This window comes from Canis lupus, chromosome 2 (assembly GCF_011100685.1).
Source record: "Canis lupus familiaris isolate Mischka breed German Shepherd chromosome 2, alternate assembly UU_Cfam_GSD_1.0, whole genome shotgun sequence".
NCBI lineage: Eukaryota > Metazoa > Chordata > Mammalia > Carnivora > Canidae > Canis > Canis lupus.
The window spans coordinates 78,386,166-78,408,202 of NC_049223.1; the positions used below are offsets into that span (position 1 = coordinate 78,386,166).

Below are 22,037 nucleotides of genomic sequence, written 5' to 3' on the forward strand. Positions count from 1 at the left end.
GAAGGATGAGGGGAACCGGGGAGACAGACAGTAGTTGATGGCTCAGCAGAGAACCGATGTGAGTAGCAGGTGTGTACGCCAATCCCCCATCTGGACCCCAGTTAATTAATTAGAGGTGAACTTCCACCCTCATTGGCTGGCCTCCTCCCCATCCAATCTCTGTCCAGGTGGGTTCCCATGGTAATAATACCATATTTGTCTTTTGAGGGAAGACTATGTGTCCCAAATCTGCCGGTCAAAGCATTGTATGCCCTGGCCACAGGGTCTGGTTCAAGGCTAAGCCAGTGACAGCTTTACCCAGGAATCTTGCTGGAGCTACCTGGAGGGAGTGGTTTCTCCACCATAGCTGACTTTCTGGTGTCAGTCTTGCCACCTCCAAGGGAAAGCTATTTCTACTGGCAAAGCCAACCCAGAGGGAAGCTGAACCCAGCTTTCTCTCTACTAGAGAGAAGTTCCTAATCATATTATTTGAGTACCCAAATCAGGCATGCCTGATGGGTTTTTCAATAGTTACATAAGTAAAAAAAAATGCCCTTTCTGGGCAGCCCCAGTGGCACAGTGATTTAGCACCTGCCTGCAGCCCAGAGTTTGATCCTGGGGACCCTGGATCGAGTCCCACGTTGGGTTCCCTGCATGGAGCCTGCTTCTCCTTCTGCCTGTGCCTCTGCCCCGCTCTCTCTCTCTCTGTGTCTCTATGAATAAATAAATAAAATCTTTTTAAAAAATGCCCTTTCTTTGCTTGCACCATTTTGATGGGGTTGTTTCTCTTGTAACCTAAAGGAACCCTGACTCATTCGCATGTGCTTGAGTTATAGGGTCACGTGCAGTGAAAGTTAAGGAGCTGATATGGATCCATGTGCATGTCAAAGGTAGGGAGCTGAATGCCAGTGACTAATGGAGCTGAAACTCACAGGCAGGCAAGAGGGAGGCCACATGGCCTCTTGGAGGCCAAGAGAGAAACCTCATGTCCTGACTTTCCCAATCACCAGTCTTGATAGGTCCTAGCTGTTTGCCATTCCTCTCCTGCCTGCCCATGAGACCCCCATCATATATTTTCATATCTCTCTTTAAATAAGCTAGTTACCCAGAGAATTCTGATACCTCCTTATCCCTTCCCCCAACATAAGATCTGGTGCCTGGTGAGGCCCATGACCACTGTTGAATGTTAAATGGAAGAGTGTTCAGGGCAGGACACAACATATGTGAATTCCTAGGGCAGACGCGAAGAAGGGGCAGCCAAGGCGAGCCTCAGAAAGGCTACAGGAACTGGCTGGGGCTTGAAATGAGGATTTGATTTGAACAGCCAGGAAAAAAATGGGCTGAATGAGGAGCAACGCAGGCAGCAGGAAGTGTGAGGACAGTACAGAAGCTGGAAATATAAACAGTATACTCGGGGGCAGAGAGCAGACCTGTCTGAGCTGGGGATTTCTCAGGGGACGAAGGCAGGCCTGATGGTGAGGGCGCTTGTATGCCAGGTGGTAGAGGTCCACTGTTGTCCAGGGAGGGCTTGGCCTGCGAGTCCCTAGCCCTGAAACTCTGAAATGGCAACAGCAGACCCTTGCTGGCAGGCCCTGAGGAGAGTCTGGCTATGAACCTGAAAAGGATGTGTCCACTAGAGGTGAGCATGGTAGGATGGGGTACAGCACGCAAGGTGTCAGGAGTTCTGGGCTGTTGTTCCACTATGGATCCTGAACAAGCTCCCTCAGGGCTTCCCTTCTAGACTCTGGCCTCCAATTGCATCTATCCTGGTGTGAGGGGGATGCGGGGCAGTTTCAAACACCACTGATAGTGATATCCATTCATTCATTATGCATTCGATCATTCAGTAAGTATTGAGCACCTACCATATACCATGCATTGAGTTAGGCCCTAGAGAGGCAGGGAGGGGTCAATAAGACTTAAGACCATCAAACTTTGGGATCCCTGGGTGGCACAGTGGTTTGGCGCCTGCCTTTGGCCCAGGGCGTGATCCTGGAGATCTGGGATCGAATCCCACATCGGGCTCCCGGTGCATGGAGCCTGCTTCTCCCTCTGCCTATGTCTCTGCCTCTCTCTTTCTCTCTGTGACTATCATAAATAAATAAATAATAAATTTTAAAAAATAGTTATTCTTAAAAAAAAAAAAAAAGACCATCGAACTTACCCTGGACACTGAGGGCTACCTACTCAACAGCCTTTCCACCTCCTGCCTTAAGAGAAACCTGACTTTTTTCTGGGCAGCCAGGTGTCCGATCATCACTGGCAAGAGCAGTCTCCGCTCTGGGCCCCATCCTTTAGACCCTCATCCAGCCATGCCCATCCCAACGGAGAGAGACTACAAAACCAGGAAGATGTGCCCATCGAAGCCCACACTCTGGATATGTAGCACCCCAATGTTCCCTGTCCAAGCAGCCCCAAGCTCACTTCCAGCCTGCGGGAATGAGCCTCTTCCCTGACCCATTCTCCCTAGGGTACAGCCAGTACCCACATTCCTGGGTTTGAGGAGTAGCCAAGGAGTGGCTGTTTGTGGGAGGGGCAGGCAGAGCTTGGATGCGAGGGCTGGAGTGTCCACACAGCTATGTGCAAGACCCCACGTGGTATAGGATGGAACTGGGAATGAGAGAGAAGGAAGGTGGGCAGCGAGCCAGGAGCCACATCCTGGCATGGAATGCTGATGAGTCAAAGGATTCTAAATTCACAACTGATCTTCCACGTGATTCTCAACGTGTATCTGCCAGGCTGGAAGGCCAGGACATGTTTTGCTTCTTCATGTGGGCTTCATCTCATGTTCTTGCCCTGAGCTCCACAAGTGTTAGGACTGGCTTGTTCCCACCTATAGGGATCTGAGCCTGTCTCCTTGCCAGAGCCTTGCTTTCCCGGACTCCCTTGCAGCCAGGGATGGTCATGTGATGCAGATAGATATATGATCCCAGCAAGGGGGCTTCCAGGAAATCTTTTCCACCCTGACCATGGGGGAGAAGCCCATAAGGAAAGGCTCCTGGAGAGGGTTCCCTTTCTCCCCTTTACTTTCCTGCTTTTGAACATAACTGCTGAAGGATGTGTATGACTGACAGAACTATCTTTGGACCACAGGACAGAGGAGTCCAACATGCTGAGTAATGGAAGGTGGAAAGAGTCTAGGTCCTTGCTGACATCACCGAGCTACTGGGCCAACTCTGGAGCCACCTCCCTTTGGATTTTATGTTTCATGAGTCAACAGTGTCATGATTTGGGCCACCGTGCTGGTCCGTGTCTGATATTTACCACAGTGGCCGACCATCCTAAGGGAAACATACGTTCTCAAGACTAGTGAGAGAAGCCAGCCTGGCTGGAAGACCATCCATCTGTCTGATAACCACCATACCAGCCCATGGGGAAGATTTTCTTACAGGTGAAATCAACCCAGAGGGAATTAAGAATTTTTACCATATCTGCATGCCACTTTTACTATTATAGATTTTTTTAATCATCCATTTTTCTTTGCTTAATGTTTTAAAGGGAAATAGATCACTGCCACCCATTTAAAAATTTGCATTATTGAAAATATTTTTTAAAAAAACTTTTAAAAATGAGATCAAGACTGAAAAAGTGACAAACCAAAAACCAGACTTTAACTAATGGCTGCCAGAGGAGAGGTGAGTGGGGGGTTGGATGAAGAGTACGCTTATTGTAGCGAGCACTGAATAATGTATAGAATTGTTGAATACTACCCTGTATACTTGAAACTAAAATAATATTCTATGTTAATTATGCTTCAATGAACAAAAAAGACTGAAAAAATAAATAAATACCACTAAGGGCATGTGGTATCCTGGATTGGATTCTGGAGTGGGAAAAGAACATTAGTAGAAAAACCAGCAAATAAAGTCCATACTTTAGTTAATAGTAATTTACCAATATTGGTGTCTTAGTCCTTACAAACGTACCATGGTTTGTAAGATGTTAACACAGGAGAAAGAGGGTGGATACATGGTTCTTAGGTAAGAATTCTGTACTACCTTTGCAACTTTCCTGTCAATCTGAGCTCATGCCAAAATAAAATGGCTATTAAGTAAATAAATTACAGAAGGATCAAATCCTAACTCAGTATTTCAGAGAGTCAAAGGCTCTGAGCTGAGGCCTAGTCTTCCTCTGTTAAAAAGGAAGATAAGCAAATGTTAGAGGAGTACAGTGATTATTACTCAACAAAGAAGGAAATCCTCCCATTTGTGACAACCCAGAGGACGAACCCAGAGGACGTTGTGCTAAGTAAAATAAGCCAGACACGGAATGACAAATAGTGACCAATATCACTCCTGTGTGAAATCCAAAATAGTCACACTCAGCAGAGAGTAGAATGGTGGTTGTCAGGGTCTGGGGCAGGGGGAAGGGAGAAATGAGGAGACGTTGATCAAAGGTCAAAGTTTTAGTTGCTCCAGATGAATGAGTTCTAGAGATCTAATGTATAGTACGGCGACCATAGGTAGCAATACTATATTGGAGACTTGAAATTTCCTAAGGGGATAGATCTTAAAGTAAACTTTCTCAACACACACACACACACACACACACACACAAATATTAATTGTATAAAAGTGGTGAATTAAGCTATCTAGCATGATCAAGGTGAACTTTTCGCAAGGTATACATACATCAAAATATCAAATATTAAAGTCATGTAATTTTATACATCAAAGATTTTCAATAATGTTATTTAAAAGAAAGGTAAATGTATATATGGACATATACATATATATGGTATGTGTGTATATATGTGTGTGTATATACATATATACTTTCTGTTTGTGAAGCTGTAAGTCACAAAAAAATGGTTTAAATAGAAGTTTAATTAATGGGCTTGATTACTTTATAAGAAACAAGTATTTTAAATTGTACCTCAGTTCTGTTTGTGAACCTGTAAGTCACAAAAAAATGGTTTAAATAGGAGTTTAATTAATGGCCTTATTACTTTATAAGAAACAAGTATTTTAAATTGTACCTCAAAATAAAAAAAGAAAAGAAAAAGAAAAAGAAAAAGAAAAAGAAAAAGAAAGAGGGGCACCTGGGTGGTTCAGTCTGCCTTTGGCTCAGGTCATGATCTCGGAGTCCTGGGATCGGGTCTCACATCAGGCTTCCTGCAGGAAGGCTACTTCTCCCTCTATGTCTTTGTGTCTCTTTTTAAAAAGAGAAAGAAAAAAAAAAAACACCTGGGTGGCTCAGTGGTTGAGCGTCTGCCTTTGGCCCAGGGCATGATCCCGCTTCAGGGATTGAAGTCCCACATCGGGTTCCCTGTGAGGAGCCTGCTTCTCCCTCTGCCTGTGTCTCTGCCTCTCTCTGTGTGCCTCTCATGAATAAATAAATAAATAAAATCTTTAAAAAAAAAAAAGAGTAAAAAGAGAAGAAGAAAGAAAGAAAGAAAGAAAGAAAGAAGAGAAGAGAGAGAGAAAGAAAGAAAGAAAGAAAGAAAGAAAGAAAGAAAGAAAGAAAGAAAGAAAGAAAGAAAGAAAGAAAGATTCGATAGCATTAAATTGTGTTCTCAATGGAATAAGGCTTGAAGGGAATAACTTTCTCATGTATGATCCAAGGAGATTTAATGCAAGTTCTCACGCCAGCTAAAGATATCTCACGTACCACTGATGATGTGGGTCTCATCCTCCACTAGAAAATATGAGACCGGGGGCAAATGTAAAGCATTGTTAGTTAAGAAGCAGGCAGAGGTCGTCACCCAAGCCTCTGTGTAAGAGATATGGCAGAGAGCTACAAAACTAGAGCATAAGAACAAAGGGAGAAAATATTAACCCACTCTGCCACTTAGCCTCACCGATTCCAATTAATTGGGCCATTTGATGGTCCAACTAACAAAATGATGTCCAGTTCACTGGGTCAAAGAACCCTTCAAAACATGAACAAGAGATTGCTCAACAGTATCACAATATCCATGGTAACCACAAACCATCTGCCATGCCCTCCACCCTAGGCCTCCTCTGAAGGTGTCTCCCATCCTTCCCCAAGGCACTTCTGTTTTATTCTGGGTGTCATTAGGAAAGAAGGGACCAGGGATGCCTGGGTGGCTCAGTGGTTGAGCGTCTGCCTTCAGCTCAGGCATGATCCCAGGGTTCATAGGATCAAGTCCCACATTGGGCTCCTCTCAGGGAACCTGCTTCTCTCTCTGCCTGTGTCTTGCCTCTCTCTCTGTGTGTCTCTCATGAATAAATAAATAAAATCTTAAAAAAAAAAAAAAAAAGGAAAGAAGGGACCATAAACAATCTCCTGGGCCCTTCGGTCTCAAGCTTAGCCTGAAGGCATCACAAGGATACTCCACAGTAAGGGATTCAGGGCTGCCTTCAGTAACATCACCCCATAATTCAGTTCTGTTCAAGAAGCACCAATGCCGGGCCAGCCCCAACCACATCCTGGAAGGACAGACATCTATGGGACATAATGAAGAAGCCTTCATCTGCTGGGAAATTCATGATCTGAAACTCCTCTAAATATCTCTGAACCTGTATTGATATTTAAACCTATGGAAAGACGAGACAGCAGAAAAAGCCAAGTCTGCGATCAAATCCTGGCTCTGCCATTGGTAGCTTGGTGACACTGGCCAAGTTACTTAACCACTCTGAGCCTTGGTTCCTTCCTTTATGAAATGGGGCTAATCATAGTATCAACTGCATAGGATTGAATGATATAAAGTAAGCATGGAAACCATGTAGAGCCAGCCACAGGGTACTATGCCCTAAACAGTATTCATGGTTATTTCTACGAGAATCGAATCCAATCATTTGGTTGTTCCAAACCTGACTAATCAGCAGAATCACCAGAGGAACTTGTTAAAAATAGAAGTGTTTAGGCTCCTACACACCTGAAAAATTCTACATTGGTAGGCCTGGGGCTGGGCTCCATAATATATGCCTCCATTATATACTTTTATTATGCCTAGCCCATTGTAGGCACTCAACAAATATAAGCCCCTTCCCTAGCTGGATATTGCAACAGCTTCCTAACCAGTTGTGTCCATTCTTATCTCTGCCCTTGCAAGGAACCAGTGGGATCTGTGTAAAAGGTGAGATCATGTCACATCACTGCCCAGGATCTTCTACTAGTCTCCACCTCATACAGAATAAAATCGAGGGATCCCTGGGTGGCGCAGCGGTTTAGCGCCTGCCTTTGGCCCAGGGCGCGATCCTGGAGACCCGGGATCGAATCCCACGTCGGGCTCCCGGTGCATGGAGCCTGCTTCTCCCTCTGCCTATGTCTCTGCCTCTCTCTCTCTCTCTGTGACTATCATAAATAAATAAAAATTAAAAATTAAAAAAAAAAAGAATAAAATCGATAGACAAGCTCAGTGGTTCCTGAAGCTAAGCACACATCAGAAATACCTGGTGAGCTGTGAACAATGCCTATGCCTGGCCAGGCTCCAGACCAACAGAATCAGAATCTCTGGGAGTGGGGCTCAAGCAGGATTGCCAGATAAAATACAGGACACCCAGTTACATTTCAATTTCAGATACACAATGAATAATTCTGCATTCATAAAATTCTAAACATCCACCAAGTACCCAGCACAGTCCCTGGGACCGGGCACACAGCAGAGGACAAGGCAGCAGAGACTCCTACACCCAGAGTCTTTAAATTCTAGTGGAGATGGCAGACAATAAACTGCAAACAGGAACAGCTGGGTGGCTCAGCGGTTGAGACTCTGCCTTGGGCCCAGGGTGTAATCCTGGGGTCTCAGGATCAAATCCCACATCGGGGTCCCTGCATGGAGCTTGCTTTTCTCTCTGCCTATGTCTCCACCTCTTTCTCTGTCTCTCATGAATAAATAAATAAAATCTTTTTCTTTTTTTTAAGTAACTGCAAACAGAGAAAGAAATTAATTCCAGAGTGGTTAACTACGACCATTAAAATAGAACGGGAGTGGAAACTGGTGTGATCCCCTGTGCTCAGAACGGTACCTGGCACATAGCAGGTGTTCAGTAAATATGTGTCCAATGACTGAATGTGCTGGGTGGTCAGGGAAGACCCACAGACACCACCCTGAGTGGACACCGTAATGCAAAGCTGGAAACAGAGTGCCAGGCACAGGAACCTCAAATGCAAAGGCCCCGAGTGTGGCCCACACTTGGCGTTAGACAAGCTAAAGGAAGAATCAGAGCCAGCGCGACTAGCAATGTCCTAGCAGTGGCGCAAGGTGGAACCTGGCAGGGCCCCTCTCCGGCCCTGAGGTCTTGCTGCTTCCTGCAAGGCAAAGGCCCACACACCGCGTTTCGCGCCCCGGTTGGGCTGTCACTTCCTGATGCCGGCACCCCTGTTGCAGGGTGGCGGCAGGGAGAGCCGGATTGGGGCGTTCAGCAAGCGAGCCTGGGCCCGGAAGGCCAGCCCCCGCGCCCGGGAAGGTCTGCGCAGGCGGCGGGACCTGCTGGGCGGGGGGCGGGGCCGAGCTGGAGGGGCGGGGCGGAGGCCGAGCTGGAGGGGCGGGGCCGAGATGGAGGGGCGGGGCGGGGGCCGAGCTGGAGGGGCGGGGCCAAGCTGGAGGGGCGGGGCGGGGCGGCCGGGAGCGCAGGCTGGAGAATAGGCCGGGTGGGCCCGAGGGGGCGGGGCCGGGGCGGGGCCTGGGGCGGGGGCGGGGCCAGGCGGGGCTGAGGGGCGGGGCTTGGGGCGGGCCGGAGGGCGGGGTGGGAGGAGGCGGAGCCTCCGCTGCTGCAGCCGCCGCCGACACCGCCGCCAGGTAAGGAGCAGGGGTTCAAATGGGACGAGGGCGGAGTTCGTCCACGCTGGCGCCACTCCCCGCCTCTGGCCTCACGAGGGTTGCTCCCGCAAGGCCCGATCCGACCCGGCGGGCCTTTGCCCCCCACCCTGCCCTCCGCCCCGTGGGCGCCGAGCCTCCCGAGGAGGGGCTGCCCGCGACTCCCAGCGCTGACTGCCGGGAGTCCAGGCTGCCTGGTTGTTGCTTGGTTGTTGCTTTCAGGGCTGAAAATACCTTTAGAAATTACGTAGGGCGGCAGGTGGGGAAACTGAGGCCGGGCGGAGCTCCCAGGCATCTCCTGCCTCCCAGCTTGCAGCTCTGAACCCGGGAAGGTCGCCCAGCACCTCCCGTGATAAGTGAGGACGCAGCTCTGGTCCGGGGAGACCAAGGAACTTGCCCAAGGTTACACAGGGTCACTGCGCTTTCTCTTGTCACACGAGGCCCCTCCAGGGACCGGTGGGGAAGGCCTCCGGCACCCCTCATCCCCTCTCTCCTCGCCCCTACCGCCCTGTGAGCTCATCGCACACATTCGAACTGGGAACTCCAAAAGAGGGCTGGGAATTCCTTCTGGAAGGGAGCTCAGGCCCCTAGTTAGGTGGGGCCGTGTTTCCCACCCTGCCACCTGTTGGTAGGGTGAGAAAAGAATTACTGTTACTGACTTTGGGGGGGATTTAACAGCGAGGTAAACAGGCTCAGAGAGACGACCTCCCCAAGAGAGCACCCCTAGGAAGGAGAACATTTTAAGAACCTGGGTTACCTGACTCCAGAACCTGACCCAGGGCCTGGCACAGAGGCAAAGGAGGCTTTCACGGTGCTCTTTCTCTGCTCTGCCCTGGAGTCAGAGTTAGGAGCACAGCTAGATTCTGGGTCTTGGCCTAGAGACCACTGCCTAACACAAAGTAGGAGTTAACATGTTCTCTTTTCCCTGACTCAGTATTCATTTCACTGAAGAAAACACGAAACTCTTTTAAGCTTTAGGGGGCATCCGTTCATTCATTAGACAAGTGTTAATTGAGCACCTACTGTGTGCCAGTGGGTGCACTGTTTACTGAAAATACAGCAGTGAACAAGACAAGTGTTGCCCTTGGGGAGTACAGTAGGAAGAGTAGAACAAAACAGTGCCCTCCATTCAGGGGGTGGAGGGGTGGGGAGGGCTGGGCAGAGAACACAGACCACTGGAATCTTATCAACTGTGACATATGTGAAGAGGGCAGGGAGAGAATGAACATCAAAGCCTCATGGGCCTTGTTCGAGTTGCCCAGCCACCATGAGTGTGCTCCCTGACTCCCCAGGGATTGGGTGGGGAGACCTAGGTGGGTAGAGGATGGTCCAAAGGAAGCCCGAAACTAACCTCAGAGTCTGGAAACCTGGCATTGCCACTTCATAGCTGTGTGACCTTGGATATGTCGTATCGCCTCTGTGGGCCTCTGTTTCATTAGCGTTCAATGGGGGTCATAAAAGTACATGGCATTGATGATACCATGTCAGAATGCTTCTTAAATGGTAAAGCGTGATCCAAAGTGTGGCCTATAGCAGAGGCCTTGGCAAATCAGAGATGTAAGCAAGGGTGTATTTATTTAGAGGCTCCAGCGACCCTGTTGGTAACCTGTTACCGCTCTCAGTAGAGAAATATAAGAGGTAGAGGTGGAGGTGGCTGAGTTCCAAGCAAGAAGGCTGAGGCTCCCTGCCAGGCTCAAGAAACGGAATGTTTGCCACACAGCATTTCAGCCTCCACAGCCGTTGCTGTCACATGTGCAATAGCAGACTGATGTAGGCTCAGGTCCTAGCTTAGTGACCTCCTGAGTCATCTTGGACAAGCCACGTGACCTCTCTGTGCCCTCAGTTTCCTCATTTGTAAAATACTGTCTCTAAGGTTGTCATGAGGATGAAAGTAGCTGAAGCCACAAAGGCCCTATGTCTGACACTCCGGGAGCCTCTTTTGCTTTTTGACTGAAGGCCCAGGAGCAATCGGACGGCCACCGTTGAGTAAGTAGGTTACTGTAGCCCAGCCTGGGAAGCTGGTGAAGGTTGGAGTCTAGAGAATTTCCCATGAGCCCGAAGCCATGTCTCCCCGCACTGGTGCTACCGGGCTGCAGAGGCAGGACCAGCTATTTGGGCCCGTACATGTGACACCTGAGAAATGTCAGTAGGTGACTTATCACCATGTCCTTTATGGCCTGTGTGTTTTGTAAACACTGCTGTACATTATAATCCAGGGCTGCAGAATGATGAGGGGCTCACTGCCTGGAATGTGTTCTAGCAGGCCGAAGGGAGCTGAAGGAAGGAGGGGGGGCCAGTCCACTTTTTTACTTAGCCACCCTCCACATGGACAGTCGGACCAATTCAGTTGTACCACCCTCTGCTCAAAATTCTGCTGTGGCTTCCTGCGTTTTTTAGGACAAAGAACAAATCCATTAACATGGTCCATAAGACCCCGTGCAGCCTGGCCTGTACCTCCAGCCACATCTCAGACCACTTTATTAGTAGCCGTCTGTGCTTGTGGCATGCTGGGCCTTAGCACATGCTCTTCTAGAACACCGTTCCTCCCTTATCTCCCTTTTCCCAGGTTAACACTTCCTCATCCTTCCTTATCCTTCAGATCTGAGCGCAACCCCACACTACAAGATAGCCCCAGGTGTGTGGGAGGTTTGGTTCAGGAGGGAGTTGTGTCCTCATTTGGGGGCTAATTTCTGCCTATACCCTCTATGCCACCCCAACTCTAACCCTCCTGACTTCCAGGACTGGACTGAGTTTGCTGAGAGGTGCTCAGTAATGAAACCTACGTCCAGGAGTATCTCTTGAGCAAAGAGCAAATATGGGAACCTCGCTTTGTATAAAACTGTTTTGTCTTTCTTCAAAAATATAAGGCTGAGGGGTTTGTGGGTGACTCAGTCGATTAAACGTCTGACTTTGGCTCAGCTCATGATCTCGGGGTCCTGGGATCCAGCCCCGAGTCAGGTTCGGTTTTCAGCAGGGACACTGCTTCTCCTTCTACCTCTGCCCCTCCCCTCCCTTGTGTGCACACGTGCTCTCTCTCAAATATGTGTGTGTGTGTGTGTGTGTGAATATGTAAGCTGAGGCGGGAAGGCAGGATGAAAAAAATATATAAGGCTGAAGTCATTTTGCAGTTGTGGGGGTAGGTGTTCACTTGTTCATTCCTTCGTTCATTCATGTGACACACAGGGATCGAGCCCCTGCTCTGCCAGGGTACATTAAGGAAAGTCACATAGGCACTGCCCTGGTGAAGGTTTTTCTAGAGACACAGAGACCACAGACCAGTAAACCCGTGGCCCACTGTGTGGTGGTAGCAAATTTGATAAGAAAGCCACGCAGGGTCTGCTGGGAGGGAGGAGACGCAGGGCCTGCTCTTTCTGCTGGCGAGCCTGGGGGAAGCACTGATGTCCTGGGCCTTAACTTCCCTCCCAGGTGGGGAGACTGGCACTTAGGCCAGGCAGGTGAGGGGCTGCGCAGATGAAGCCCAGGGGCTTCAGAGGCAAGAGGCCCCAGGTCAGCTGACCAAATCCAGGGTGGCCCATGGTGGTCCCTGGGCCCCTTTAGTAAAGTGGAGAACTCGGGGTTTGAAGTCACATAGGCCTGTGGGCTGCATCCTGGCCCTGCCAGCCGTGTGGCCTTCACCTCCCCTAGCCTCAGTTTTCCCATCTGTAAAATAGGGACAGTGACTGTTTCTTCCTCATGAGGTTGTCGTGAGGCTGGAATGGGCTCCTGAGAATAAACCCACAGGAAACCTCTGGCCACCTCGGATTTTGTTATGAAACTGTGCTTTCGATAAAAGGACACCATTTGGCATGAGGACCCACCGGGAGGTCAGCAGAATTGAGGTCAGAGGTGGAAACCCCAGTGCGGGCAGGAAGCAGCAGGTGGTATGGTTTGACTGAGGCCTGGCTGGAAGAAAATGACCCTGGGAAGGCAGGTTAGGTCCGTCCCAGAGGTGCTTGGGGCAGGCTGAGAAGTGGGGGGTTAGCCTGTGGACAGGTGGGCGCGAGTGAGATTCGTCTGAGCTGGTGGCTTTTTTGAGACCCCCTGGGCCTCCTCAGGCCAGCAGCTCGGCCAGAGACCCGTGTGGCATCGTAGAGGAGATGGCTGCGGCGGGCCAAGACCCAGGTGCCTTCCATCTGGGTGACCTTGACTTCATTTCTCAGGGCCTCTCTGTCCTCTTATAAATGGGGGATAATAGCACCTACCCTGGAGGACTGTTGGGAGGAAAAGAAATGATGGATGGAAAGGAGAGGCCGGTGGCTAACATCTACCAAGCGTTCACTGTTATAATGTTTAAAAATTTAACTGTGAAAAAATAACACAGAATTTACTGGCACGCCTGGCCCGGCTCGGTCGGTGAGAGCGTGTGACTCTTGATCTCGGGGTTGGGAGTTTGAGCCCCACGTGGGGAGGAGTACTTACCTGAAAATATTGTTTTAAAAAAATAACACAATATTCACCATCTTAACCATCATTAAGTGTGTAGGTCAGTAGTGTTAAGCGTGTTCACATCACTGTGCAGCCCATCTCCAGAACCTTTCCACTTGCAAATCGGAAACTCCGTGTCCATTAAACAACTTCCTGTTTCGCCCTCTCCCAGGCCCCTGACACCCACCGTTCTGCTTTGTGTCTCTATCATGTTGACTCCTCTAGGTACCTCCCGGAAGTGGAATCACACACAGTATTTGTCTTTCTGTGACTGGCTGATTTCACTTAGCGCAATGTCCACAAGGTTCATCCATGTGGTACTATGTCAGAATTTCCTTCCTTTTCTAAAAGCTGGATAATATTCCATCATATGGATATATTGCCTTTTTGTTGTTCATCCATTCATCCACTGACGGACACTTGGGTTGCTTCCACCTTCTAGCTATTGTGAACAATGCTGCTGTGAACATGGGTGCACAACAAATATCTTTCTGAGACCCTGCTTTCATTTCTTTTGGATGGATAATACCTAAAAGTGGTACTGCTGGATTATTTACTGCTATCATTTGAATGTGGGGCGTTGAGGATCCCCACCGTGTTTTGTCTTGCCCACCAGAGTAAGAGAAGTCCCTGGGGGCCTATGGGGCAGTTTGAAAACCAGTGGATCAACTGGGACCTTTGCCATGTCCCCTCCACCTCTGTCCTCAACAGATGTGCCTCACGTTATGTCTTAGCTATTCCCAAGTAGAAACCACCGTTCATTCAACAGATGTTTCTGAGTGCCTGCTGGGCTGGCATAACGGCAGAAAGAGGTGGCCAGTAAGCAACAGGTGTAACCAAGGAAATGATCTAGTATGTCAGACAGTGATTCGTGCAGGAGACCAAGCAAAGCATCCAGGGAAGGGGGATTGGGAGGAAAGGCAGGGGCAGGGTGGTCTCATGAGCTGAGATTTGGGCAGAGACAAGAAGGAGGTAAGGGAGCTGGTCATGTGGTTGAGGGCAAGAAGAGCATTCTGGGCAGAGGGAACAGACAGTGCAAACGCCTTGAGGTGAAAGCATGCCTGGTGGTCTCTAGCAGCAGCAAGGAGGAAGGTGCAGCTGGGATAGAGCAAGTGAAGGGAGGACAGCAGTGAACAAGGACAGAGAGGCCAGGGGACAGATTGCATATGACGCAGTTACCACTGGAAGAACTGTGACTCTGGGAAGGGAGTCAGTGGAGGTTTGGAGCAAAGAAGGGACATGATCTGATTTCCGAGTGGAAATGGAGCTCTCTGGCCACAGCGTGGTAGATGGGATGGGAGAGAGCAGATGGAGCAGGAGACTGGTGGGGGAGGAATGGAGTGGCCATAATATGCACAGAATGTCACACAACCTGAGCGCCCATCCCTGTCACCCCACTTCACCACCTGCCCATCGTCCAGGCTGCTGAAGCGTCATGGGACAGGGACTCTCCCTGTATGCCAACATCCCTTTCTTCTTCTGGTCTGTAGGGGGACTGTCCGAAAGCCTCTGGATTCTTCTGTGTTGGAACTGTTGCCATGGAGACCTCCTGAGTGCTCCATGTACCACTGGCTTCCGATTTAACTACCAGAGAGAGGTATAGAATGAATGAGTTTCTCTCCTAAAATGCTGGAGGGGGGTGGGGTGAGGGAGTGAACTGGGACTGCCTAGAGTCCTCCCTTCTAGGACCATCTCAAGGTTGTGTGTCTGGGTACACGTTTGTGTGTGTCTGAACTTTGAACTACCATCTTCAGAGTTTCTGGCCTAAGAACAATGCCATAGCTATTTGTTGTGAAGGATGCTTTTCTTTCTCCTCGGCTCCAGAACATCTAGTCCCCAGCCCTCCCATAACACTGTCGTTCTCCCGTCTGTGATGCTTATTTCACTGTACAGCAGGCTCATCTAAAAACTCAACTGTACGGGTGCCCAGGTGGCTCAGTCAGTTGGGTGTCCTGACTCTTGATTTCAGCTCAGGTCATGATCTCAGGGTTGTGAGATCCAGCCCCGCATTGGTCTCTGGGCTGGGCATTGAGTCTGCTTGCAATTCTCCCTCTCCCTCTGCCCTTCAAAAGAAAGAAAGAGGGATCCCTGGGTGGCGCAGTGGTTTGGCGCCTGCCTTTGGCCCAGGGCGCGATCCTGGAGACCCGGGATCGAATCCCACGTCGGGCTCCCGGTGCATGGAGCCTGCTTCTCCCTCTGCCTGTGTCTCTGCCTCTCTCTCTCTCTGTGTGACTATCATAAATAAATAAATAAATAAATAAATAAATAAATAAATAGAGGGAGAGAGAGGAAGGAAGGAAGGAAGGAAGGAAGGAAGGAAGGAAGGAAGGAAGGAAGGAAGGAAGGGAAAAGAAAAGAAGAGAGAAAGAGAGAGAAAGGAGGGAGGGAAAGAGAAGGACAAACATTATATGTTCTCATTCATTTGGGGATTATAAATAATAGTGAAAGGGAAAATAAGGGAAGGGAGAAGAAATGTGTGGGAAATATCAGAAAGGGAGACAGAACGTAAAGACTGCTAACACTGGGAAACGAACTAGGGGTGGTAGAAGGGGAGGAGGGCGGGGGGTGGGAGTGAATGGGTGACGGGCACTGGGTGTTATTCTGTATGTTAGTAAATTGAACACCAATAAAATAAATAAATTAATTTAAAAAAAAAATAAATAAATAAATTCTCTTAGAAATGAAAAAAAAAAAAAAAAAAGAAAAGAACCAAACTCAATTCTAACCAGTTCACCAGAAAAAGAAGGAAAAAGAAAGAAAGAGAACCCCTGTCCCCACCTGCCCCATGCACGGACATACACATCAAATTTGACTTTGACCTTCACTGGCTGCTCCAAGAGGTAAAAAGCATAACAGATTGGTGTGTAAGAAACACAAAAGAAGTTCATTATTGCACGTGACCCCCTAAAGGCTCAGGTCCTGGAGCTTTAAGGATGAGTTAAAGGACGTTCCAGGATGGCATTGATCATATTTGTTTTTTCCTCAACGCTGACTTTGGGATTTTTCATCTCATTGAGGAGAAATCCCACTGCGTTGTTCATGGTGTTACTTAACAAATATGGTTGAGCACCTGCTGTGGATGCTTGCAGAGCTGAGGACAGGTGTGGAGTGGCTCTCTCCCCTCACTACTGACAATAATGGCTCGGCCAGCATTTCCTTTGGCTGTAGGTAAGAGAGCTGGCTCGGTGAAACTCATAATCATAGACCAGCATGCCACGGCCCACTCCAGTGTAACGCCTGTCCGTCCTGGGCCTGGGCTTAGCAGTCCAGCCATGGGTGAGCGTTGGCCCTGCTGGTTCTCACCATGCGTATGTCCTCTCCCTGCCAGTTGGTGCTCTTCTGGGACAAATACAGGCCTTTCTCAGAGTTCCTTGGAGTCTCCACAGCATCTAGACAGGGACAGACCCCTGGTAGCTACTGTGTCCATCAGTGACCTCCTTGGCCCTGGGTGCTGCTGGACCAGCTCTCTGCGCAATAGGTGGCCCCAAGACATGGAGTCACCACTGGTCTTTTTCTTATTTATTTATTATTTATTTATTTATTTATTTATGTATTTATGTATTTATTTATTTATGATTTTATTTATTTATTCATGAGAGACACAGGCAGAGGGAGAAGCAGGCTCCCCTCGGGGAGCCGGATGCAGGACTCAATTCCAGGACCCCAGGATCACGCCCTGAGCCAAAGGCAGATGCTCAACCACTGAGCCACCCAGGTGTCCCTCTCACACCCTCTTGAAATCAGTTTACCTTCTCAGACATATTTGGGAATCTCAGCTCAACTTAGACCAGATCCTGATCCCAAATCAGTCCAGGGGGTAGAGTCCCCTGCTGACCAGTGTACACACTTTAGGTGATAGATCTCCCAGCCCCACAGCTGCATCCACACTCCCTCAGTTGGAAGTGGTTTGGGGGCGCAGCCCATCCAAGGAGACAATCCGCAGGTTTGGAACCAAGGACTCCTCCATCACACCTTCACAGATAGATGGGGATTGCCTTAGCCTGTCATGCTACCCCTTGTCCATTTTGTTGATTATAAAGACTTGTTTGTTGGTCAGTGGAATGGGATTTAACTGTGACCTCAGCCCCACAGGCTTGGTGGTCCACACGAGGCCAGGGCTCTCTGAGATAAGGCACTCCTCTTCTGGGGATTGAGAGCAAAATTGTTTTAATTTAATTTTTTTTCATTATGAAAGCACTAATGTGCTCAGGTTGGCATATATTAAAAATACAGAAAAATAGGAAAGAAAAAAAACAATTACTTCTAGTCCCACAGCTCCACCCCCCAGAGGCAACGATCATTAACATTTGGAGAGATTTCCTTGTGATCTTTTTGTTCCGTGAAACTTTTTTTAAAAAAACATACCTGGAATTCGGGGCACCTGGGTGGCTCAGTCAACTAAATATCTGCCTTCGGCTCAGGTCCTGATCCAGGGTCCTGGAATTGAGCCCCACATTGGGCTCCCTGCTCAGTGGGGAGTCTGCTTTTCCCTCTCCTTCTGCCCCTCCTTCACTCGTGTTCTCTCTCTCTCAAATAAATAAAATCTTAAGAAATAATAAAAATAACAATCTCTAAAAAAATATTAAAGAGGCAGAAAATAATATTCTGGTTCTTTGGCATGGAAAGTGGCCATTAGGGTGAAACTCAGATTATTTGAAGTTTTGGGAGACTCTGGGCAATTCCAGATGCTTGGCCCCTGCCCCATCTCCCTCCCTCATCTGATGGCTCGATCAAAGTTATAAGAACAGGAGTGCCTGTGGGAAGAGAATCAGCAAGAAAATCTAGCCCTTCCTCAAGCCTAAAACCTAGTTCATTCATTCATTCCAGTAACAGACATCTTTTTTTAATTATTAAAGATTTTTTTAATTTATTCTTTTGAGAGAGAGAGAGAAAATAAGCAAGAGCAGGAGCAGGAGAGAAGGGCTGAGAGAGAGGGAGAAGCAGACTCCCCACTGAGTGGGGATGCCAACTTGGGACTTGATCCCTGGACCCCAAGCTCATGAGCTGTGCCAAAGGCAGACACTTAACCAACTGAGCCACCCAGGCGCCCTGGTAACAGACGTCTTCTGAGCATTCACCCCGTGGCAGGTGAGTGCTTGGGGCACCAGGAACAGAGAGGAAGGAGATGGGGTGCCTGGTGGCTACTGCCAGGCTAACCACCGAGCTGGGCGCTATAACCACATCTCAGGTTATGAAGAGTGAGAAAAAACAGGAATATTAAATGAGACAACCTATGCCAAGTGCCCAGGCTATGCTCAGTGGGTACCGCAGCCTGCAGCCCTGCTGAGAAAAGGCATCCCAAATAGGGCAAGCTGCTGGGGCCAAGCCCCAGAGGAGTGTAAGTAGTAGGGAGGCTCCCCTGAACCTGGGGCTAGCCCATCTCTCTCTCCTCCTGCAGATCCCACACCCTATGGACCCATAGGCTGGTTTTTCTGGTTTGCTCCCCCCAGGGCAATTTGCATATTCCTCCAAGAACCTTCAAGAAGCTGAACAGCCTGTTTTCAGACACAGAGACGGGAGGCCCACAACTATTTCCTGAAATCTGGGTAAGTGTTACTTAAGGTTTCTTTTTCATCAAATCCTTGCCATTATTTAAAATCATCTTGTTTTAAATCTTTGCATATTGTCTGTCTCCCGCACTGGAATATACCTCCATGGCGGGGGGCTGCTGTCTGTTGTGTCTCCCGCTGTGTCCTACGGCGTGTAGGATGATGCCTGGCAGCACGTAGGTGCCCATGGGCATTTATTAAATGGACTCGTTCATTTGGGGTGAGGTGGATATTTATTTTTCATTTCTCTAGAACTTAAGAAAAGTTCTTTAAAATTCTGTAGAGACATCCTGCTGCTTTTTTGAAAGCTTTCTATCTTAAAGTAATTATAGTCTCACAGGCAGTTGCAAAATTAGTCCCAAGAGGTCCCACAAACCCTTACTCAGCTTCCCCATGGCTGCTGCCTTTACAATTAAGGTCTGACACCAGGGATCCTTCCTGGGTGGTTCAGCGGTTTAGCGCCTGTCTTTGGCCCAGGGTGTGATCCTGGAGACCCAAGATCGAGTCCCATGTCGGGCTCCCTGCATGGAGCCTGCTTCTCCCTCTGCCTGTGTCTCTGCCTCTCTCTCCCTATGTCTATCATGAATAAATAAAAAAATCTTTAAAAATAAAAATAAATAAAAATAAAGTCTGACACCAGAGCTGGAACAACTTGGTTCTGCATGGTGCCCCCCAGCAGCTTCCCCACCCGCTCATTTCTTCCCTCCCACCCCTCCATGCCCACCCACTTGTCCAAGCCCTGGCTACACTAAGCATCTTCATGGTTCTTCAAAAGCATCTTGTCTCTTCTGCCTCTGGAAGTTGGCACATGCTGTCCCCTGAGCCCAGAACACGCTCTTCCTACCACCCCACCCCTGACGGTGGCACCTTAGAAGCCAGCTCTGGGTTGTAGGCCTGTTTGTTTCCCTCCATCTATGTTTCTCACCCCACCTCACCCCCTGGCCCCATCCCAGTGCTTATCCTCCTGGTTTGTCATCATCTGTTTACTTGTCTGTCTCTACCACGGCACAGTTTCTTCTACGGAATGCCCTCTCCCACCCAACCACAGGGCTGCCCCCCTTGTTTCCTGCGGACCTCTGCTGGTACCTCGCATTGTAACTGCCTATTGTTGTCACCCCCTCCTACCCGACACTTCATATCCCCTCACCCTGATTGTTTTCCCAGATGCCTACTTCCTGACCAACTTGTTAAGGGCGTGGATCCTACCATCAGACCTGAGTATGAATCTTGGTTCCACCACTAACTAGCTATGTAGTCTTGGGCATGTTACTTAGATTATTATTATGTATTGCTGTGTTGGTTTTTTTTTTTTTTAGATGTTTGTTTGTTTATTTATTTATTTATTTACTTTGGAGAATGAGAGAGCATGACTAGGGGGAAGGGCAGAGGGAGAGGGAATCTCAACTAGAATCTGTACTAAGCGCATAGCCCAACATGGAGCTCAGTCTCAGGACCCTGTCTCCCACCAGGATGTAAGCAGCGAATTTGTCAGTTTATCACCTGATCTGCCCCAAGACCCAGACAGGGCATCACATGTCATTTTCCCCTATTCATTTATCTAGCATAATGCTTATTGAATGCCTGTAATATTCCAAGGCCTTGTTCAGAGAGCTGGGGGCATAATAGTTAAAAAAAAAAAAAAAAAAAAACCAACCAAGGGCCTCCCTTAAGAAGCTTATATTCTATTCGTATATACAGGTAAACAAATACTTTAAATATATATCATTTTTCCCCACCCCTAAATATATATTATTTAAGGTGGGAATAAGTATTAGGAAAATAGAACAGGGTACTGGGATAGAGGAGTACTTTAGCCTGGGAAATCAGGGAGGGCATTTCAGAGGAAGTAACATTCAGGCTGAAGCAGAGTGATGTGAAGGTCAGAGGAAGAGTGTCCCAGGCAGAGGAGACAGCAGGAGGACAGACCAACTGGTATATATATATATATTTTTTTAAAGATTTTATTTATTTATTCATGAGACATAGAGAGAGAGAGAGATTGAGAGAGGCAGAGACACAAGCAGAGGGAGAAGCAGGCTCCATGCAGGGAGCCCGACGTGGGACTCAATCCCAGGTCTCCAGGATCAGGCCCTGGGCTGAAGGCGGCACTAAACCGCTGAGCCACCTGGGCAGCCCCCAACTGGTATATTTGAAAGCCCAGCAACAGCCAGTGTGGCCATAGCATAGTGGGCAGGCCGGGTTTGGGGGCATGAGATGGAGTTTAAAGGCAGGCAGGGGCCATCCTTAGGGGATTGGTGTTTGTCCTGTGGTGAGGGGAAGCCTTTGGAAGCTGTTAAGCAGGTGAGTGACATGATTGGTATACATGACAAAAAGGCCACTCCAGCTGCTATGTAGAGAATGGATTATGGGATATCGAGGGTGTATTTTGTTGAACAAATGAACCAATTTGCCCTGATCGCAGCGTTTTGTGCACTAAGCACATTCCTTCTCCCCTGTGGATAGAGACAGGCCACCTCGTTTCTCTGATTAAAAGGCTATTTATTCTTTAAAAAAAAAAAAAAGATTTTATGTATTTATTCATGAGAGACAGAGAGAGAGAGGCAGAGACATAGGCAGAGGGAGAAGCAAGCTCCCTGCAGGATTCGATCCCGAGACCCTGGGATCACAACCTGAGCCCAAGGCAGACACTCAACCACTGAGCCACCGAGGTGCCCTGAAGCTATTTATTCTTGAATTAAGAAGTAACCTGGGGCTCTCTAGGTACCAACACAATAAAATTCCATCTTGGGCACCTCTGGGTGGTAGGCACAATTACTGCAGCCTCCAAATGGCATGCAGAATGGATTAAATGTAGAAATCACTAAGCCTGCCAACATCATGACTGGGTGCTGCCCTTGGTGCTATCCTGCGTTTGTGACTCGTTGCCATCCCCTTCATTCACCAACAGGGTCTGGGCTGATCCTGTAGAGCCAGGGAAATCTGCAGATCTCAAACATGGGCTCCTGGAGCAACCTTTGGAGGCCAGTCTTGCTGGGTGACACCGGCCAAGGTCTTAACCTCTCTGGGCCTCGCTTCCTCCATCTGAAACAAGGGAATGAGGATCCCTGTGCATATGTAGAGAAAAGAGCCCAGGGGTCAGAGCCAAAGTCTGGTTTGGCTTTCATCACTTGCTTACTGTATGACTTTGGGAAAAGCACTTGGCCTCTCCGAGTTTGTTTCTCAACTATAGGAGGGAATCATAACGGCTCCCATCCTACTCAACCCTGTGAGAATTAATTGCATTGGAAAGTGCTTCCTAAACTGTTACACGATGTACAGATGTTGGTTTGTTGCCTTTAACTACTTCGGGGTTACTTTGCAAAGCTCATGAAATATTAGTCGTGCACAGACTTTTAAAT

General features: G+C 48.5%; 1 protein-coding gene across 5 annotated transcripts in view; it reads left to right on the top strand.

The window, feature by feature from the left end:
• The first annotated feature begins 8,619 nt into the window (after positions 1 to 8,619).
• TMCO4 (transmembrane and coiled-coil domains 4) overlaps positions 8,620 to 22,037 on the top strand; it is a 91,171-nt gene continuing 77,753 nt past the window's right edge. For 2 of the 5 annotated variants that reach the window (XM_038531774.1, XM_038531777.1), the window contains exons 1-3: positions 8,620 to 8,686; positions 14,620 to 14,726; positions 18,580 to 18,675. The gene's annotated coding sequence lies outside the window, so the exon portion shown is untranslated. Of the gene's footprint in view, positions 8,687 to 14,619; positions 14,727 to 18,527; positions 18,676 to 22,037 lie in introns of all 5 variants that reach the window. The other 3 variants (XM_038531775.1, XM_038531776.1, XM_038531778.1) reach the window with 3 other exon arrangements.